General features: G+C 41.1%; 1 long non-coding RNA gene across 1 annotated transcript in view; it reads left to right on the top strand.

The window, feature by feature from the left end:
- The window catches only part of LOC135365415 (uncharacterized), a 155,200-nt gene that overhangs the window by 53,575 nt on the left and 81,944 nt on the right, over positions 1-19,681 (top strand). Inside the window, exons 2-3 of the long non-coding RNA XR_010413228.1 lie at positions 9,501-9,672; positions 13,836-13,994. This is a non-coding gene — a long non-coding RNA (uncharacterized LOC135365415). The remainder of the gene's footprint in view (positions 1-9,500; positions 9,673-13,835; positions 13,995-19,681) is intronic.

Below are 19,681 nucleotides of genomic sequence, written 5' to 3'. Positions count from 1 at the left end.
ATGTGCTATGTCTTGTCTAGCCCAGGACATTCCCTTGAGATCTGATGCTAATCCAGAAGACGACCCATCATTATCTTTATAAAAAAAGATGTTGAAATAAATAATTCTCTGGTAAGTCAAGACATGCTATGTTGTTACAACATTGGCAGTGACAAAAACTGTCCTACTCGTTCTCCTCTGTTCTAAAACATGCATATGCACACCCTTCCCCAGCACAGATGCTTGTCTTTTAATTGCCAGGGAAGAGGGGAAAAGAGCATTAAAAAGACAAGCTTCACTGAAGGGATCAGGATGGTAGTTCATTCCTTATCCTTAATAGAGTCTTGGCATTAGTTGTTTTCATTATTTAAACTCTAACATTGAAGAAATAGTGTAGAAACATTAGGACAGATTAATAAGTAAAAAGAAAAATACGTAAGCATCTATTTCCCATTTAATGAAGAATATGAGAACCAAGTTTAATCATCTTAATCAATAGCAGTGTTCAAGTACAAGTGTTACATTTTGGGTTGGGGAAGATGAATGCCTAGCAACAGATGCAGAGATTTTGTCACTGTTGTATGTATTTGGAAGCAGATGTGACTCAATGAACCAAGGCAAAAAAGCAAGGATAGTGTTCAAAATATATAATAGCTGGTGTGGCATAGGAACTGGTGCTGGCCGGGACTTAGCTCTGGTCTGTTTTGACCAAAACCAAGCCCTCCAAATACATTTGGTGTAGGATTATTAAGATTCTCCTGCCCTCACAAAGCTACCCCACTTGCCTGTCTCATTGTCTGGGATTTTACCATTCACCTTAGTAAAAATTTTATCTTTCTTGGAAGGTAAATACAGATATCTTTTAAGGGAGAGTGCATATATATATGTGCATGAGACCATAATCTCTTAATAGCCATTTTCCTTAGTATTGATTGCTTTATAGTTTATAACATTAGCAGATTCCCTGTTGGAAGTGTTCCCTGATGGACAACTCACAGGATAGGGCAGTCTTTTTTTTTTTTTTTTTTAAGATTTTATTTATTTATTTGACACAGAGAGAGCGAGTACAAGCAGGGGGAGTGGCAGATAGAGGTAGAGAAAGAAGCTCAGCAGGGAGCCCGATGCAGGGCTTGATCCCAGGACCCTGGGACCATGACCTGAGCCGAAGGCAGAGGCCCAACCGACTGAGCCACCCGGGTGCCCCAGGATAGGGCAGTCTTTTTTTTTTTAAGATTTTATTTATTTATTTGACAGAGAGATAGCGAGAGCAGGAACACAAGCAGGGGGAGTGGGAGAGGGAGAAGCAGGCTTCCTGCCGAGCAGGGAGCCCGATGTGGGGCTTGATCCCAGGACCCTGGGATCACGACCTGAGCCGAAGGCAGACGCTTAACGACTGAGCCACCCAGGTGCCCCGGGCAGTCTTGATAGGGAGAGAAAATTCAGGACCATGGGCTCATCTACAAAATGATGTCATTAGGGATGGGGTGGCATGGGAAGAAGACGTGAAGATCAGTCTGGCTTGTTTTTTTTTTTTTTTTTATCATTTTGCCACGGAATTAACTTTATCAGAGATCACTGGATCTGGAAGGAACTGTGGAGATCACCTCTTCTACCTGCCCCAGTTTACATCCGAGGAAACTGAGCTCGGAGAGGGAAAGTATCTTGGTCAAGGCTATTTAGTTTGGCAATGTGGGAAGAACTTTAGTGTCAGACCTGGCCTTAAAGTCTGGCTTTGATCCTGCTGAGGTGTGGCTCTTCTTCTATCCTTGAGACTTACAGTTCCATACCTGCAAATTGGAAAATAAGTTTCCAAAAATTTAAAACATGTGAAGGTATGAAGGAGTCCAGAATATGCTGCTGAGCATAAAAATTATTTTGAGCTGAAGGATTTGAGATCCTGAACTCCCTCATCTGTCTAAGAGTAGAGCCTTTCAAAAGAACTCAGTTGTCCCAAATCCCTTCCCTGAGAGCAACACTAATCTTGGTGATGAGAAGTTGCCATCACACCAAAACAGACATTGTCACAAAACTATCGTATCCCCCATCTCTTCTAAGTGCTCTTTTATGTCCATCCTTCTAAGAAGTCATTTGCTTCCAAGAGTGCCGATCTCCCCTTCCACTTGCCCTGTTAAGATGTATAAGCCCCTTTAGTCACATCTGTTTTATACAAATTCCCCTACATACATGATTAAAATCTATTTTCTCTCTTGCTGATATGTCCATTTGAGTTTAATTTGTAGGCACTGAGCTCTGAATCTGAGAGGGTGGAGGAAAAGTTTTTCTCCCTGACACATGACTGATATGAAAGACAATAAGCATGTGTAAAGATTTTACTCAACTCATTAATTAATGAGTAACTCAGTAAGAAGGTAGAGGTTGTTCAAAAAGAAAATTTGAGGAATGGACATTTATATTGTAAGCCAGTCAAAAAGAAAGTGGAAATGAATTTGCTAAAAGATATAAAGTTGGCTCATGTTCTACTGGGCAATGAAATTGTAACTTTTGGGATAGAAATCTACAAGTTAGCATCCTTTTCACAAGTACTGAATGGCAAAATCCAAGTCCTAATTAAATGATCGTCTCATGAGCCTGTTAAACAATGACCTTGAAAGGACAAACATTTCTTTCTTCAATTTATTTCCAAGTTTTGGATAATTTAGGGTTAGTGGGGGGCGTGATGAAAACAATGTATCTGAAGTGTGCCTCCAATGTGACTGTTGAGCAGGAAAATGTGCTTCTGGAGTTTTCTGGGCCCTTGATACTTTGAGAGTCCATCCATCTCTCTATCTCCTACGTTCACACTGCCAGAGAAACTCTCCATTGACAATCCTCCAAGCATCAATCAGCCACACTGCTGAGCATTTTATTTTTAATTTTTATTTTTATTTTTTATTTTATTTATTTATTTATTTATTTTTAAAGATTTTGTTTATTTTTATTTATTTGACACAGAGAGAGAAACAGCGTGAGAGGGGGGAGGGTCAGAGGGAGAAGCAGACTCCCTGCCGAGCAGGGAGCCCAATGCGGGACTCAATCCCGGGACTCCAGGATCATGACCTGAGCCGAAGGCAGTCGCCCAACCAACTGAGCCACCCAGGCGCCCATGCTGAGCATTTTAAATCCTAGGCTCTGGAGGGGCCTATTCTTTGCTTGAAGCCGGAGTAAACAGATATATTTGTCAGTTTAGCCAAGAATGAGTGGAAATAAGCCAATGATTTAAAGTTTTCAGAGCAGAAGCCCTGTTGAATTGGGGGTGGGGGTTGGGCGACAGCTTTCCTCTTCCATTGGGTAGGGCGAATGGAGCCCGATATCATTTCACTTCCTTTTCTCGCCCAAGTGACAAAATATGGCCACACACCTTGGTGCTTCTCCAAGTCCATGCCTTGGCCATGACAGTGAGGTGTGGTCAGGGTTGAATTGGCCCCAAGAGAATTGGTTCTCTTGGGACAGCCTATTTCTGAATTTCCCTTTGTTTGCACTTCCAAATTAATCATTTCATTAAAAAATAGGCTGTCCCCTGTTCTTAGGCTGGTGGTGACTCCCCTGAAACGGTGTTTGGAAATACTGTATATATTTGTATCACAGCTCACTCTCCAGGCCCAACTCTGAGGCTAATCTCTCTCACATAGCTGCAAAGGCAGGGCTGTTTTTGGCCTTCTTGTGAAGTGCTTGGGGAACATATTTCCTCGTGTGCCTTTGACCCTAGTAGACAGCCCCAGTTCTCATATCTTCTACATTCCGCTTCAGAACTTGCACATGTGTGATATACACTCCATTTATTCATGCCAGGGAAGAAATGACTGACAGCTTTTAATTTGTTACCTATCCCAGAGATCTCATTTTTAAGAAATGTGTTTTTTTTTTTTTAATAAGAAAAGGTCTTGTTCATTATTAAAGGCTTAGGCAATACAGAAATGTATTAAGAAGAAAATTTAAATCACCCAGAATACCACTATCCAGAGATAACAAATGTGGTTAACATTTTGCTGTATTTCCTTCCAGATATATATGTACTTTAAAACAAATTGAGATTATGCCATCTTATTAACTTTTTAATTGTGGTTGAAGCCAGTTCCAAGGGTAGAATTTCACATATCAGTCAGGGAATTGTGAAGATTTGTTTTTGAGGGAGGAGAAGTAAGTGGCAGTGGGAACTTACAACACTCAGGAACTCCTACCCTAGAGGTACTTCTGTCCGAAGAAATGATCCTCTGCCCACATGTTGGGCTGGCTGAGATGGTCTCTTAAAGAGGATTTTTGGAGCTATTTACATTCCTGTGTGTGATGGGAGTAGGTAAGCCTAAAGCACTGTTCCTCCAGTTTGGGAATGTACATACTCCAGCCTTCACTATCTCTGCACATGGCACCATTGCCCACCTTGTTACCGGCCTAGAACCTGATCACCACCTTCCCTCACCTCTTACTTGTGAAGGTTCTACCTTTAAAATATGTCCTGAATCTGCTCACCTCTCACCATGTTCACTGTTACCATCTTGCTCTAAGTTCCCATCATTTCTCACCTGAATGAACTCAGTTAAGGTTTGTGGAAATAAATGAAGACCAACCCAATGGGAACAGGTGAAATCAATTTAGTCAGGACTTTCAAGGGATATAACAAGAGATTCAGCCACCATAACTTGTGTTTTGGTTGAGACTCAAAAGCAGGCAGAGTAGTGGGAAGGCTTTAGAGAGAAGAAAAGGGAAGACTTCAGGTACACTCCTGTTAAAGGCTGTTAGCATGAGGAAGTTGTAGGTGGGCTAATTAGAAGCAGGATATCTTGTGTGATTGGTTAATGGTGTGATTGGCTCTCTCTGGTTGGTTCTAAGTTAGAAGTGAGGACAAAATTCAATGAAGGTGCCAGTTATGAATGAAGTCCTGACAATTTGAGGCTGATTGTTTCAGAAGTTATTTGGTTTCATGGATTTTTTTCTAGAGATAGTGGTCTTTTTATACGTCAGACTTACAAACAGTAAGTAGGCTGGTTTCCTGCGCTCATTACTATAGATAATGGGTTGGTTTCCTGGGCTGGTTGCAGATAGTGGGTTAGAGTTTTATTTTTACAAACAATCTGGCCACTGTCTATTCAGTCTCTCATACTGCATTCAAAGTTTAATGTCCCTTTGGTGAACACTTGGTACCAACTTGACTCTGAAGTTGCTGCTATTACTATCCCTATTTGCCTAGGAAGAACCTGAGGGTTAAATAAGTGGCCCGAGATCACATAGTAAGAAGAGCCTGGCTTTAAATCTTGGCAGTTTTCATTCTAGAAATCAGTATCTTAGATTGCTTCCTTAAGCTACTTAGAGACTCGGGTTTTCCACCCTTTCCACTGTGTTAGCAGATAAGAATTTAAAATGTAATAGGTTTTTTTTTCTACTTAGAATTTGCATTTTGCCTTTGCTGACTTTTATCCTGAGGCAGTGATCTATTCTGTTGACCTAACTCGTCTTTTATCTTCTCAGTGAAACTTGACCCCATTCATCCCATTCTCCTCTTAAATACCCAATGGACTGTAGGATACAACTGAGTGAATCTCAGAGAGGGGAACTAACAGAAGGTGTTGGGACATCCCTCCTATACACACTCAGGAGTCAGACTGCCTATGTTTGATCCGCAGCTCCCCGACTTAGTAGCTAGAGACCTTGGGCTGATCCCTGAATTTATCTAAGCCTGTTTCCAAATCTGTAAATGGGGATGATGATAAAACACTACCAATCCTGTGAAGATGAGCATAAAGATGGAAATAACAGACATAAAGCATTTGCATAATGCCAAGGCAGATGTGTAAGTCTTCAATGTAAATTAAAATGCAAATACCCTTAGAATACTCTTTCCTATAAGCTTAACTAGTGTAATAGGAAAGTGGGAATTTGAACTGTTGACAGTTTGGGCTAGAAAGGAAGGAGAGAAAAATCATACATGGTACTCTTTTTCAAAAATTGTCTGGGAAAAGTGAAGACTTTTTTAAAAAGCTCACAAAAAGTAGCATTTCATCTTACCTCCATCTCCCTCCACACATACTTCTCACCCCCATACACTATTCACTTCTGAGATCTTCCAATGATTACAAGGGGAAAAGACTGAATAAGATTTTATTTTTACTGATTGAATTGGTCTTGGTAAATCCAAATAAACACACAACACATTAAGGACTCAAATCCTATTTTATTTGTCTTCTCCGGGTCACTGTACTTGAAATGAGTAGAAGCCAGAAAAATGGGCATCTACCAGAGGAACAATACAGGGATGCCAGTCTTTTTTATGTTGAAATACTAGCATATCATTAGCCTTATCCTCTACTTGGGAACAAAGCACAAAGGAATAGTTTATTTTATTTTATTAAAATAAATTTTTTTTTTAAGATTTTATTTATTTGACAGAGAGAGAGAGAGAGAGCACAAGCAGGGGGAGTGGCAGGCAGAGGGAGAAGCAGGCTCCCCACTGAGCAAGGAGCTGGATGCAAGACTGTATCTCAGGACCCTGGAATCATGACCTGCGCTGAAGGCAGACACTTAACCAACTGAGCCATCCAGGCGCCCCCAAAGGAATAGTTTAAATTTCTAATTTAACCAAAGAAAAGAAATCCACATCCCATCATGGCTTATCTTCTGTCTCTGTGGTGTCATCCAATCCAGGGGAGCTAGAGAATTTGGCCCAAAGAGGGCAGAATATGGGCTTAGTGATGCTGCAGCATCTGGAATCCTTGGTGGTCAGAGGGGAAGCTGTCTACCTCACAGCCATCAGAGAATGTGGGTGCACATGCAGGAGAGTGAAGTGAAGGTGGGAGCTTGTGGAAGTTGCTATTTGATTGCCTTTCTTCTCTTAATGATTTAGAGAAGCCAAGTCAAGGGCTGAAAATGTGGTTGGGGACTTGGGGTTTGCAGAGAAAGGAAACGGCATGAAAGAATCATCTAGGAAGGTAGAAGGATGCATGGACTTTACTGCTTGAGGCTCACGATCCAGACTTTACAGCGACCCAGTTGGCATGGCTCTATTTCTCTCCAGCTCCTTTCAGCTTTCAGAGGGTGTAGGTGCAGAGCAGACAGAGACTTGGTTCTAACCAAGACATGTGTGGTTTAGCCAGGATGACAGAGTGAAGAGGCCAGGGGATTGGGCAAGAGGGAGCAATGATAACAATGGACCAGGGAACCTGAGCTTGGAGGAAGAGACAGCCAGCCAGGAACTAAATATTCTAGGAATGAAGGGTGTAAGCTAAGGACTGGGACTGTAACAAGGAGGGTGATGGGTGGTGCAATCTGATAACAGGCGATTCAAAGCTGCAGGGGTTTTTACAGAGGAAGGGAGGAGAGTGGTCTGGAAGAGAGGAAAAAGGATACTACCCCATCTGTAGGCCTAGAGCAGGGGAGAGAGTACTGTCCACTGAAAGGGTCTTTAGGGAAAGTCTCATTCTCAGGGCAGAGCCAGGATCCTTTCACAAAGGTCTTTTGGAAATTCTGTGGATTGATTAAGGGTATAGGGAATGAGAAATAGTAAGGATAAAATGGAATATGATACACGTGCTGCTGTCATTGCTCTGAGAAGGGAGATGGGAGAGGATTTTGGTTAAGAAGTGATAGTTGACCTGAGTTTTAAAGGATAGGTAGAAGTTCTCCAGGAAGACAGGGAGGAAGGAAGGAGAAAGAACAGGGACAAAGGCATGGTGGCCTGGTTGGATCTGGGGTGCTGAGAGTAGATAGTGAGAAGCAAGGAGGAAGTGTGAGGGCCTATGGAGTCCCAGGCAGGGGCTCCATCATGAAGGGCCTTGAATATGCCATATTTGGATTTTGAACTGTTTTTTGGAAGTGCCATTGAAGGACTATAAACAGGACAGTGGCGGGGTTTAGAAAAGGATTGAATTTAGGAAAACAACCATTCTGTGATTTGCATTTGTTTATTCATATATGTATCTATGAATACAGATCTATCATCTATATCATCTATGTAAATGATGCCAAATATGAAGTTGATTCCAGTTGTTCCAGCTTAAATTGTTGGCATCTGGACTCAGCCAAACACTGAAGATTTAAGGCAGAGACCAGAGCACTGAGTGGCTTGGGGAAGGGGCTAAATTTAGAGGTCTTGTGGTTCTGAGTCTGCATAGTTGTAGACCTGAGCTGGATTCCCAGGTTGTCACTTACCAGTTTATGGCCTAGGACAAATCACTTAATTTCACTCACTCTCCTTATCAGTAAAATGGGAATAATAGTCCCTACTTGAAAGGTTCTAGTGTGGATTAAATGAGATCAAGCAGTAATGTACTCAGTGGAGTGACTTACATGTTAAGTGTTCAATAAATATTTGCTGTTATTTTATGGGTATGAATGTCAGGCCCATGAATTTCAAGTAATGCTTCTACATTACTAACTCTCTAGTTTGGCTGCACACTGGAATCACCTAGTCATAATTTTTTTTTAAAGATTTTTATTTATTTATTTATTTGTTGGAGAGAGACACAGTGAGAGCGGGAACACAAGCAGGGGGAGTGGGGGAGGGAGAATCAGGCTTCCTGCCCAGCAGGGAGCCCAATGCGGGGCTCGATCCCAGGACCCTGGGATCATGACCTGAGCCGAAGGCAGACGCTTAACGACTGAGCCACCCAGGCGCCCAGTTCTTAAACATATAAATAACTTAGTCCCACCCCCAGGGATTCTGGATGTTTTTATAAGCTCCCCAAGGTGATTCTAATAGGCAATGAAGGTTTCTTGGTAGACCCTAAACCAGCAACATTAGTATCACTTGGGAAGTAGTTAAAAATGCAGAATTTCCCTGATCAGAACCTGTGGGGGTAAATCAGCAATCTTTGGCTTACTATGTTCCCCAGTTGATTCTAATGCATTCTTAAGATTCATAAGTACGATCTAAGGCTAGCAATTCAGAGTGGTCATTTCAGCTGTTGGCATCTCTTGCAACTGATCAGACAGTGTTGATGCAAAATAACCAACCTTTCAGAATCCTTAAAAGTAAGAAAGAGAGTTTTATTTGAGCCTGTTAGGACAAGTTCCCCGGGAAACAGGGTCTTCACAGGGAAGAAAGTGTTCCGGAGAATGTTACATGGGGTTATATATGTTTTACATCTTGTACGAGCTCGAAAGATTATACATTAGTATGTCGGCAGGAATCATAAGTTTTAACACAAGGAATGCAGGGAGTAGGAGCACTAATTAATATCTTAAGGACAAGATGGTTTTCCTTTAGGCTACTTATTCACAAAGCAGGTGCACAATGTATGCTTGGTGGGCCATAAATCAGGGTTTTTGTTTTAAAGTTTATACACAATCATGTTGACTTAGAAAGAAACATAAAATGGCTTCCCTTATATCTCAGGCTGTTAGAGAGTTTTCTCCTCTCATAAGTAGGGATCTCACATCCTCCTGGACCCTACCTCCTCTGAGTGCCCCTGCCCTGCTCTGCTCTCCCTGTCTCCCCTTTTTTTCTTCAGTGGAGAATGGTTAGATTTAGGGTTGAGATTTCTTGTTCTTTGGCTTACTTCATTTTGTATATTCTCTTTTCTTTCTTTCAGGTATTCTTGCTTCCTCCAAACAAAATCTGTGTGCTGGATACTGGGGAAGGAAGACACAGTTCCTAATGGCATGGAATGCTCGGTGGTGATACTGTGATTTATAATAAATAGGCATTTGGTCTTCATTCCAATTTCTGGCATGGTGGTCCTAAAAGCCTTGGAATTTCCTGTGGTAAGAGTGACAAAATTGTCTTTTTGTTGTATCAATGAGGTGATAGTTGGATGGCACTTAAGGATGGGGGCTGGTTTCCAGGAGAACCAACCATATGATTAGAGGCTCAAACTTCTAGTTTCAGCCCTCTGACCTCCAGGGAGGAAAGAGGGGCTGGAGTATTGAGTTCAATCACTATTGGCCAATGAGTTAATTTGTTGTGCCTGTGTAATGAAGCCTCCATAAAAACCCCAACGGTCTGGGTTCTAAGAGCTTCCGGCCTGGTGAACACAGGGAGACTTGAGAGAGTTGGCTTGCCAAGAAGTCATGGTGGCTCCTTACCCCTTCCCCGTGCCTTGTCCCATGCATCTCTTCCAGCTGGCTGTTCCTGAGTTACCTTCATTTGTAATAAACTGGTAATCTAGTAAGTAAAATGTTTCTTCAGGTTCTGTGAGCTGCTCTAGCAAGTTAATTGAAAATAAGGAGGGGGTTGTTGGAACTTCCAACCTATCACTGGTGGGTCAGGAAAATCTGTGCTTGTATCTGAAGTGGAGGTGGGGGTGCAGTCTGTGGGACTGAGCCCTTAACATGTGGAATCCAATGTTGTAGCTGGGTAAATAGTGTCAGAATGGAGTAAAATTATAGGACACCCAGGTGATGTTGGAGAGTTGCTTGGTGGGGGAAAGAATCCCTTATACATTGGAATTGGAGTCAGAATTTTAGCAGTGCATTAAAAAAAAGGTGGATAACTAGCCAGTCTTGGGCAGACACAAGACTGTGAAGGTCCTCACTGTGCCCCTTTCCTATCCTCTTCCTGTAATCTTGTTCTCTCTGCCCTGCCCCTGTGGAAACCTGTTCTCAGGTTTGGATCTGACCTTAGTTACTTGTAATTTAGTATGAGCTATTCTGACATGAGTCATGTTTGCTGACCAGATTGTGTGCACCTGAGGAAAGAGACTGTGTCTTTCTTTTTTTTTTTGTATGCATGCGTTTCTCCTGGTTCGGTTTCCTGCAATAACATGCCACCTGCGCTTGAAGTGGCATAGTGCTGGAGAGCACTGGCTTTGCCACCACAGACGAGGGTTTTAGTTTGCAATTTGTTAGCTGTGTAAACTTGGGCAAGTCCTGGCATTACTTGTCACCTCAGTTTTCTCGTCTATAAAATGGGCTTGATGGTTTTTTTCAAGTTTTTATTTAAATTCCAGTTAGTTAACATACAGTGTAATATTAGTTTCAGGTTAGAATTTAGTGATTCAACACTTGCATACGACACCCAGTGCTCTTCACAGCAAGTGTACTCCTTCATCCCTGTCACCCACTTAAGCCATCCCCTAGCCCACCTCCTCTCCAGCAATCCTCAGTTTGTTCTCTATAGTTGAGAGTCTATTTTATGGTTTACCTCTTTTTTTCCCCCTCTCTGTTCATCTGTCTTGTTTCTTAAATTCCACATATAAGTGAAATCATGGTATTTGTCTTTCTCTGACTTATTTCGCTTAGCAAAATACTCTCCAGCTGCCTCATTGCAAATGGCAAGATTCCATTCTCTTTGATGGCTGAGTAATGTTCCGTTGTATATATACACCACATCTTTATCCATTTGGGCTTGATGATTTTTTAACGTCATACAGCTATGAAGACTATATAAGCTAATGCATGAAAAGTGCTTAGGTCAATATCCTGCCTAGGATATAGAGAATGCTCAATGAATGGTACTTGTTAAAGACTGTTACTAGATTTCATTTTCTGCTATGGAAGGATAGGTTTTATCCAAGGTAATATGATGAAGTGAATGTCAGACTCCAGTGAACTATTGGGAAGCTTTCAGGCAGAGTTTATTTTCCCTGAGCTACCGCTTCTGCTCTGACAGCCCCCTCTCCCAGCAGCCTGGGATGACTCCTCAAATGTCTCCAGAAACCCCTGTTATCAAGCCCCCTTCTGTTTTCCTGTGGTCTCATCAGCCCTGGTGCTGAAGCGGCCTTGATCAAGTCCTAAATCTCTTCAGGGAGTTTAATACCTTGTAAAAGCCTCAAGCCTACTTTAATTGAATTATTTCATTCAGTGTCAGACTTAAAGAGCACCCTACAGGGTCTCAGCTCTGAATGAATGCATTAAAAAAATCAAACAGTATAGATTAAGGCATAATCCTCAAGGGAGATATAAATAGAATCCCCTCTGCTGCCTTTTCATTTCCCTACGTTAGTTAATAAACATACTTTTATAGCCTCTGCTTTTCTTTTTTCTCCCCTAATGCTCTTTAGTTGTGTTCATAAGAAAGAGAGTAAAACTTGGAATATAACAAGATGTTGGGAAAGAATTTATCATCTTAATTTTCAGGGCAGGAAGGGATTTTCAACATTACCTGGTCTAACCCTTTGTTTAATTTACCTGATGTGAGGCAGAGGTGTAGAGAAGGAGGTGGCTTGGTCAAGCTCACACAATTTGACCTCCAATGAGCTTAGCTTGACAACAACACATTCTTAGTCCTGGACAAGTATTGGGAGCCATGGTGAAACGTGGCCTCAAAAAGGTAAAGTGAGTAGACCAGGGCAGTGGTTAAGGGTAGTGCACTGGGCTCAGACTACCAGCAGTTGAATCTTGGTCCATTTCATGCTGTCTGCCTTTGGGCAAGTTATTTAACATTACTAGGTCTTTAGTTTCCTTACCCCCAAATAGGGATAATAATAGTACCTACCTCAGTGTGCTGTTGAGTCCAATGACCATTCACTAAAAAGCTTAGTACTGCACGTGGCACATAGTAAGTGCTCAATAAATGTTAGCTATTATAGTTATTAGAGATTTTTTTAAAAAAAGGTTCTTATTGGGATGGTAATAGAAAGTCCTCTATATTAGTGCTTTATTAATAGTTTTTGTTCTCCATCATGAGTGAATTTCTGACCCTGTAAGAAGAAAGTCCCGGAGGTCCTTTACCCAATGGAAGGCCTATCTGCTAATGAGAATAGAAGGGCAGGTGTCAAAGGATTGGCTCCATCAGAGATAACTGAAAATGATGCCATCTGATCCCTTGGGAGGATAAAATACAAAGTGCGTTTAAGTGCTTAAAACATATGGGAACTCAGTGAAAGGGAGGTGTTGATAACAATAAAACTATATTACCAAGTATATTAACATCTAATATCTCATTTGATTCTCAAAATTACATATGAATATACTACAGATGTTATATAGTAAATGATCAATAACTGTTGAATAAACAAATGAATAGTTGGATAGGCATTAACATCCCATTTGAATGAAGACTCCACCTTTGCTCTGTAACAAACCACCCCAAAGCTTACTAGCTTAAAGCAACAATGACTCATTTTTCATGCTTCTGTAGATTGTCAGGGTGGCCCCTCTGCTGGTTTTGCCTGGGCTCAAAATGCTGGTTGCTGGAGGGTCCAATTGGATTGGAAGATCCAAGAACACCTCACTTGTATATTTGGCAGTTGATGTTAGATGTGGGCTATGAGGCCTTGCTTCTTCCCTATGTGGCTCCTTCTCTTCCAGAAGGATAGATTACCTTTCTTACATTGTGGTCCCAGGGAAGCATTCCAACATGGTGGAGACAGAAGCTACAAAGCTTTGGAACTTGCACAATATTGCTTCTGCCACATTCAATTAGTCAAAGCAAATCACAAGACCAGTCACAATGCAAAGTTTGGAGAAACTCCCTTGTTGATGAGAAAAGCTGCAAAGAATTTATAGCTACATTTAATTTACTAGGTGATCAGCAAATAGAATCTTTTATCACTTGAGCAAGGTTTTAGAGTCTGGAAGAGTTAGGGCCATGTCTTGAACTTGGGTCCTATGATTTCAGAGCTTGTGGGCTTTATGCTATAGCATGGCCACCTTTACTGCAAGAGTGAACTCAGTTCAGGGATGAGGGAAAAAGTTTTTTGCCCTTAAACATGGGACATTGGGCACCTGAAATGTCTGTTGAATAATGTCATAATCTGGAGCCACTGTGGTTTGGATATAACCTAGTTCTTTGTATTACAAAAATACCCATAATATTTTTCCATAGTGTCATTCAATGTAGACCATTTATTTTATTTAAAAGTTTTTTATTTAAGTATTCTCTGCACCTAACATGGGGCTTGAACAAGAGTCACATGCTCTTCAGACTGAGCCAGCCACATAGACTCTTTAAAATAAGAACCTAACAGAATGGTTTTCCCTTTCAGGAGAACCAAGCCTGTGTGTGGCTTTATTCTCAATTGTTCACAAGAAATTGGCCAAGGAAAACAAGCCCTTTAAAAGTGGTGAGGTTCGGGTAAAGGTCACATGGTTCTTCGGCATCTGTCTCAGACTTGAGAAGATAAAACAAAGGAGACTAAAAGCAGGTAAGAGATTAAAATTCAAGTCATCAGGGTCTCATTTAAAACTGTGAAGAGAACAGAACAGTCTGTAGGTGACAAAAACCTGTAGGGGGATCTGCCCAAATAGATTCCAATCGTAGTGGTCTCTTCTGAGCAATAGGAGAAGAAAGTGATCCACCCAAGGAGTGGATTTCCGGTGCTTGTAATACAGGCCTTTAGAACTCTACTGTGGGCTTTCTAGGTCTCTGATGGCATTACAAATGGTTTCCTAGGGGAGAAAGTAGTAAAGAATACATACTCAGCCTCCCATTCTTGCCTGCTAAGGAGGAGGGACCATTGCTCAGCACCCGCCTCAGCCTCCGTAGGGCTGACTGGGGCAGTGGACGGAGCAGATGCAGAACTGAGCCAGTGCGTGCTGGACAGGGCCCAGGCCGCCTGGGAGAAAGCCCTGAAGAGGCTGTGAGGAAGCAGAGTGCTGCAGCGCTGGGCACCTTTGGCTGCAGGAGGTGTGGATGGCCAGGGAGGATTTTTAGGAGGTTCGGTTTAGTTCTCTAGTTGTGGTGTAATTCCTCTTTTGCACATATTCAAGATACCTTAAAGACTATGTTACTCTGAGGCTTTTGAAGTCTGATTTATGTTTATTTGGAACATGACCCCAACAGAGAACAGCCCTGAAGCAGGATCCAGGGGACTTAGTTTTATCCTGCTTGTGCTAGTTTTCTCTTAATCTGATATTTTCACCTTTTTAATCATGAATCTTTTTCAGTTGGCGGTGGTAGTGGTGGTGGGGGTGAGACGGAGGGGGGGGTTACCAATTCTATAACTTTTTTTTCTTAATTTAGTTTTATTGATGGTGTTTTGCTAGTGGTGAGTTCTGATATCTATCTACAAAGCTGTTGCTGAGAAGTGCCTCTGCATCAACAGTGGGGGTGTAAGATATTGCTGACCCAAGACCAGGCTTTTTCAGGTCCTAACACAGGCGGCTTTGAGCTATGTGTCTGAGCGCTGGCCTGCTTTCCCTAGCACAGTTCTGTAAGTAATCCAGACCCTATGATGGTGCCCTAGAGCCACCCTGACACTGGAGCCAGCAGATATTAAAGTCAAGGCCATTTGTATTCCTTTGTTTATCCACACAAGCTAGAGTCAGTTGTCCTCTTGTTTCATTTCCCGCTTCCTGCCTTTTCAGGTGCTTATGGTGGCTGTGGTTTCTGAGGAGAGGGCTATTTAGGTTATGATGAGAAAATAAGAGACTTTCCTGGAGTAGTCATTAAAGCTATAATGATAATGAGAGCTTAACACACATACACACAGTTTCATTGACTCAATGACCTCAGGAGGTAGGATTATCTAAATTTTGCAGATGAGGAAACAGAGACTAAAAGAAATTAAACAGGGGCGCCTGGGTGGCTCAGTTGGTTAAGTGACTGCCTTCAGCTCAGGTCATGATCCCAGGGTCCTGGGATCAAGCCCCGCATTGGGCTCCCCGCTCAGCGGGGAGCCTGTTTCTCCCTCTCCCACTCCCCCTGCTTGTGTTCCCTCTCTCGCTGTGTCTCTCTCTGTCAAATAAATAAATAAAATCTTTAAAAAAAAAAAAGAAAAGAAATTAAACAGTTAAGGTCACACAGTTAGTAAGTGGCAAAGCTGGTATCTGAGCCCACATCTTAGTGTAAGTTCTTGGCCCTTATGTTTCAGGGTGACTTCTTGAGGAGAGCCAGGAGCTCTGGGTCCTCACGGCTGCCTGTTCTTGCACCAGTCTGGTCCTGTGGCCAGATCTCAACTTTCCCAGGTGTAAAGTGAAACCTGGATGTGATCTCTAAGGTCCATTCTAGCGGTTTGGAGCAGACCTTATGACCAGAGGGAAGGCATTCCTGCCTTCTGGGTGGGCAATGGAGTGGGTTCTAGTCTAATAGGAGAGAGAAGTACAGGAACAAGACTGAGGCTGTTGGCATGTAGCAGGCAGAGGCGATGCTCAAAATAGTTAATAAATTGTTGGGTAATTTAAAATAAAAAAACATGAAGCTAAGTTTTAAAATTCCTTTTAATTCATGTACTACATATTTCTTAAAACTGTTTGGCAAATGATATAAGCTGTAGTGCATATCATTTGCTAAATTGATCTGATTTCCAAATTACTTGAGTTTTTTCCAACTTTATTGAGATATAATAGACATAACTCTGTAAGTTTAAGATGTACAAGGTGTTGATTTGATATACCTACATGTTGTGAAATGATTATGTCCTAGCATTAACTAACACTTCCATTGTATTACATAATCATCAAGAAACATTTTTTAATATTAATTTTTTTATTTTATTATGTTAATCACCATACAGTACATCATTAGTTTTTGATGTAGTGTTCCATGATTCATAGTTTGTGTATAACACCCAGAGCTCCATGCAGTATGTGCCCTCTTTAATACCCATCACCAGGCTAACCCATCTCCCCACTCCCCTCCCTTCTAGAACCCTCAGTTTGTTTCTTAGAGTCCATAGTCTCTCAAGGTTCGTCTCTCCCTCTGAACCCCCCCTTCATTTTTCCCTTCCTTCTCCTAATGTCCTCCATGCTATTCCTTACGTTCCACAGATAAGTGAAACCATATGATAATTGACTTTCTCTGCTTGACTTATTTCACTTAGCATAATCTTCTCCAGTCCCATCCATGTTGATGCAAAAGTTGGGTATTCATCCTTTCTGATGGCTGAGTAATATTCCGTTGTATATATGGACTACATCTTCTTTATCCATTCGTCTTTTGAAGGGCATCTTGGCTCTTTCCACAGTTTGGCTATTGTGGACATTGCTGCTATGAACATGGGGTGCATATGGCCCTTTCTTTTTACTACATCTGTGTCTTTGGGGTAAATACCCAGGAGTGCAATTGCTGGGTCATAGGGTAGCTCCATTTTTAATTTTTTGAGGAATTTCCACACTGTTTTCCAAAGTGGCTGTACCAACTTGCATTCCCACCAACAGTGTAAGAGGGTTCCCCTTTCTCCACAACTTCTCCAACATTAGTTGTTTCTTGCCTTGTCAATTTTTGCCATTCTAACTGGTGTAAGGTGGTATCTCAATGTGGTTTTGATTTGAATTTCCCTGATGGCTAATGATGATGAACATTTTTTTCATGTGTCTGTCTTCTTTGGAGAAGTGTCTGTTCATGTCTTCTGCCCATTTTTTGACTTGATTATTTGTTTTTTGGGTGTTGAGTTTGAGAAGTTCTTTATAAATCTTGGATATCAGCCCTTTGTCTGTAGTGTCATTTGCAAAAATCTTCTCCCATTCTGTGGGTTGCCTTTGTTTTGTTGACTGTTTTCTTTGCTATGCAGAAGCTTTTTATCTTGATGAAGTCCCAAAAGTTCATTTTCACTTTTGTTTCGCTTGCCTTTGGGGACGTGTCTTGAAAGAAGTTGTTGTGGTTGATGTCGAAGAGGTTACTGCTTATGTTCTCCTCTAGGATTTTGATGGATTCCTGTCTCACATTGAGGTCTTTCATCCATTTTGAGTTTATCTTTGTGTATGGTGTAAGATAATGGTCTAATTTTATTCTTCTGTATATAGCTGTCCAATTTTCCTGTAGTTAGAGACACAGAAGGACACTATATTGAAGAGACTCTTTTTTTCCATTGTATACTTTTTCCTGCTTTGTCGAAGATTATTTGACCATAGAGTTGAGGGTCCATATCTGGGCTCTCTATTCTATTCCATTGGTCTATGTGTCTATTTTTCTGCCAGTACCATGCTGTCTTGGTGATCACGGCTTTGTAATATAGCATGCTTATTCTTCTGATCCATGAGCATGGAATGTTTTTCCATCTTTTTGTGTCTTCTTCAATCTCTTTCATGAGTGTTCTGTAGTTCCTAAAGTATAGATCCTTTACCTCTTTGGTTAGGTTTATTCTGAGGTATCTTATGGTTTTTGGTGCTATTATAAATGGAATTGATTCTCTAATTTCTCTTTCTATAGTTACATTTGTAGTGTATAAGAAAGCAACTGATTTCTGTGCATTGATTTTTGTATCCTGCCACATTATTGAATTGCTGTATGAGTTCTAGTAATTTAGGGGTGGAGTCTTTTGGGTTTTCCACATAAAGTATCATGTCATCTGTGAAGAGAGAGAGTTTGACTTCTTCTTTGCCAATTTGGATACCTTTTATTTCTTTTTGTTGTCTGATTGCTGTTGCTAGGACTTCTAGTACTATGTTGAACAACGGTGGTGAGAGTGGGCACCTTTGATGTGTTCCTGATCTTAAGGGAAAGGCTCTCAGCTTTTCCCCATTGAGGATGATATTCGCTGTGGGTTTTTCATATATGGATTTTAGGAACTTGAGGAATGTTCCCTCTATCCCTATACTCTGAAGAGTTTTAATCAGGAAAGGATGTTGTATTTTGTCAAATGCTTTTTCTACATCAATTGAGAGGACCCTATGGTTCTCTCTCCTCTTATTAATGTGTTCTATCACACTGATTGATTTGTGAATGTTGAACCACCCTTGCATCCCAGGGATAAATCCCACTTGGTCGTGGTGGATGATCCTTTTAATGTATTGTTAGATCCTATTAGCTAGAATTTTGTTGAGAATATTGGAATCCATATTCATAAGGGATATCAGTCTGAAATTCTCCTTTTTGATGGGGTCTTTGCCTGGTTTGGGGATCAAGGTAATGCTGGCCTTATAGAATGAGTCTGGAAGCTTTCCTTCTGTTTCTATTTTTTTGAAACAGCTTCAGGAGAATAGATATTATTTCTTCTTTGAATGTTTGGTAGAATTCCCCAGGGAATCCATCAGGCCCTGGACTCTTATTTTTTGGGAGATTTTTGATCATTGCTTCAATCTCGTTATTGGTTATTGGCCTATTCAGGTTGTCAATTTCTTCCTGTTTCTGTCTTGGGAGTTTATAGGTTTCCAGGAAGGCATCCATTTCTTCCAGGTTGCTTAATTTATTGGCATATAGTTGTTGATGATAATTTCTAATAATTATTTCTATTTCTTTGGTGTTAGTCGTAGTCTCTCCCCTTTCATTCTTAATTTTATTAATTTGGGTCCTTTCTCTTTTGGATAATTCTGGCCAGTAGTTTGTCGATCTTATTAATTCTTTCAAAGAACCAGCTTCTAGTTTTGTTGTTCTGCTCTACTGTATTTCTCGTTTCTAATTCATTGATCTCTGCTCTAATCTTAATTATTTATCTTCTAATGCATGGCTTAGGCATCATTTGTTGCTTTTTCTCCAGTTCTTTAAGGTGTAAAGTTAGTTGGCAAATTCGGGATTTTTCTATTTTTTTGAGTGAGGCTTGGATGGCTATGTATTTCCCCCTTAGGACCACCTTTGCAGTATCCCATAGGTTTTGGACCGATGTGTTTTCATTCTCATTGATTTCCATGAATTGTTTAAGTTGCTCTTTGATTTCCTGGTTGACCCAAACATTTTTTTTTTATTAACATATAATGTATTATTTGTTTCAGGGGTACAGGTTTGTGATTCATCAGTCTTACACAATTCACAGTGCTCACATAGCACATACCCTCTCCAATGTCCATCAGCCAGCCACCCTATCCCTCCCACACCCTCCACTCCAGCAACTCTGTTTGTTTCCTGAGATTAAGAGTCTCTTATTGTTTCTCTCCCTCTCTGGTTTCATCTGTTTCATTTGTCCCTCCCTTCCCATATGATCCTCTGTCTTGTTTCTCAAATTCCTCATATCAGTGA

This window comes from Mirounga angustirostris, unplaced genomic scaffold (assembly GCF_029215605.1).
Source record: "Mirounga angustirostris isolate CCGP_5_RB_7025 unplaced genomic scaffold, mMirAng1.0.hap1 SCAF_7, whole genome shotgun sequence".
Classification (NCBI taxonomy): domain Eukaryota; kingdom Metazoa; phylum Chordata; class Mammalia; order Carnivora; family Phocidae; genus Mirounga; species Mirounga angustirostris.
Note: the sequence above shows the minus strand (reverse complement) of the source record. Positions and strands in the feature narration are given on the sequence as shown.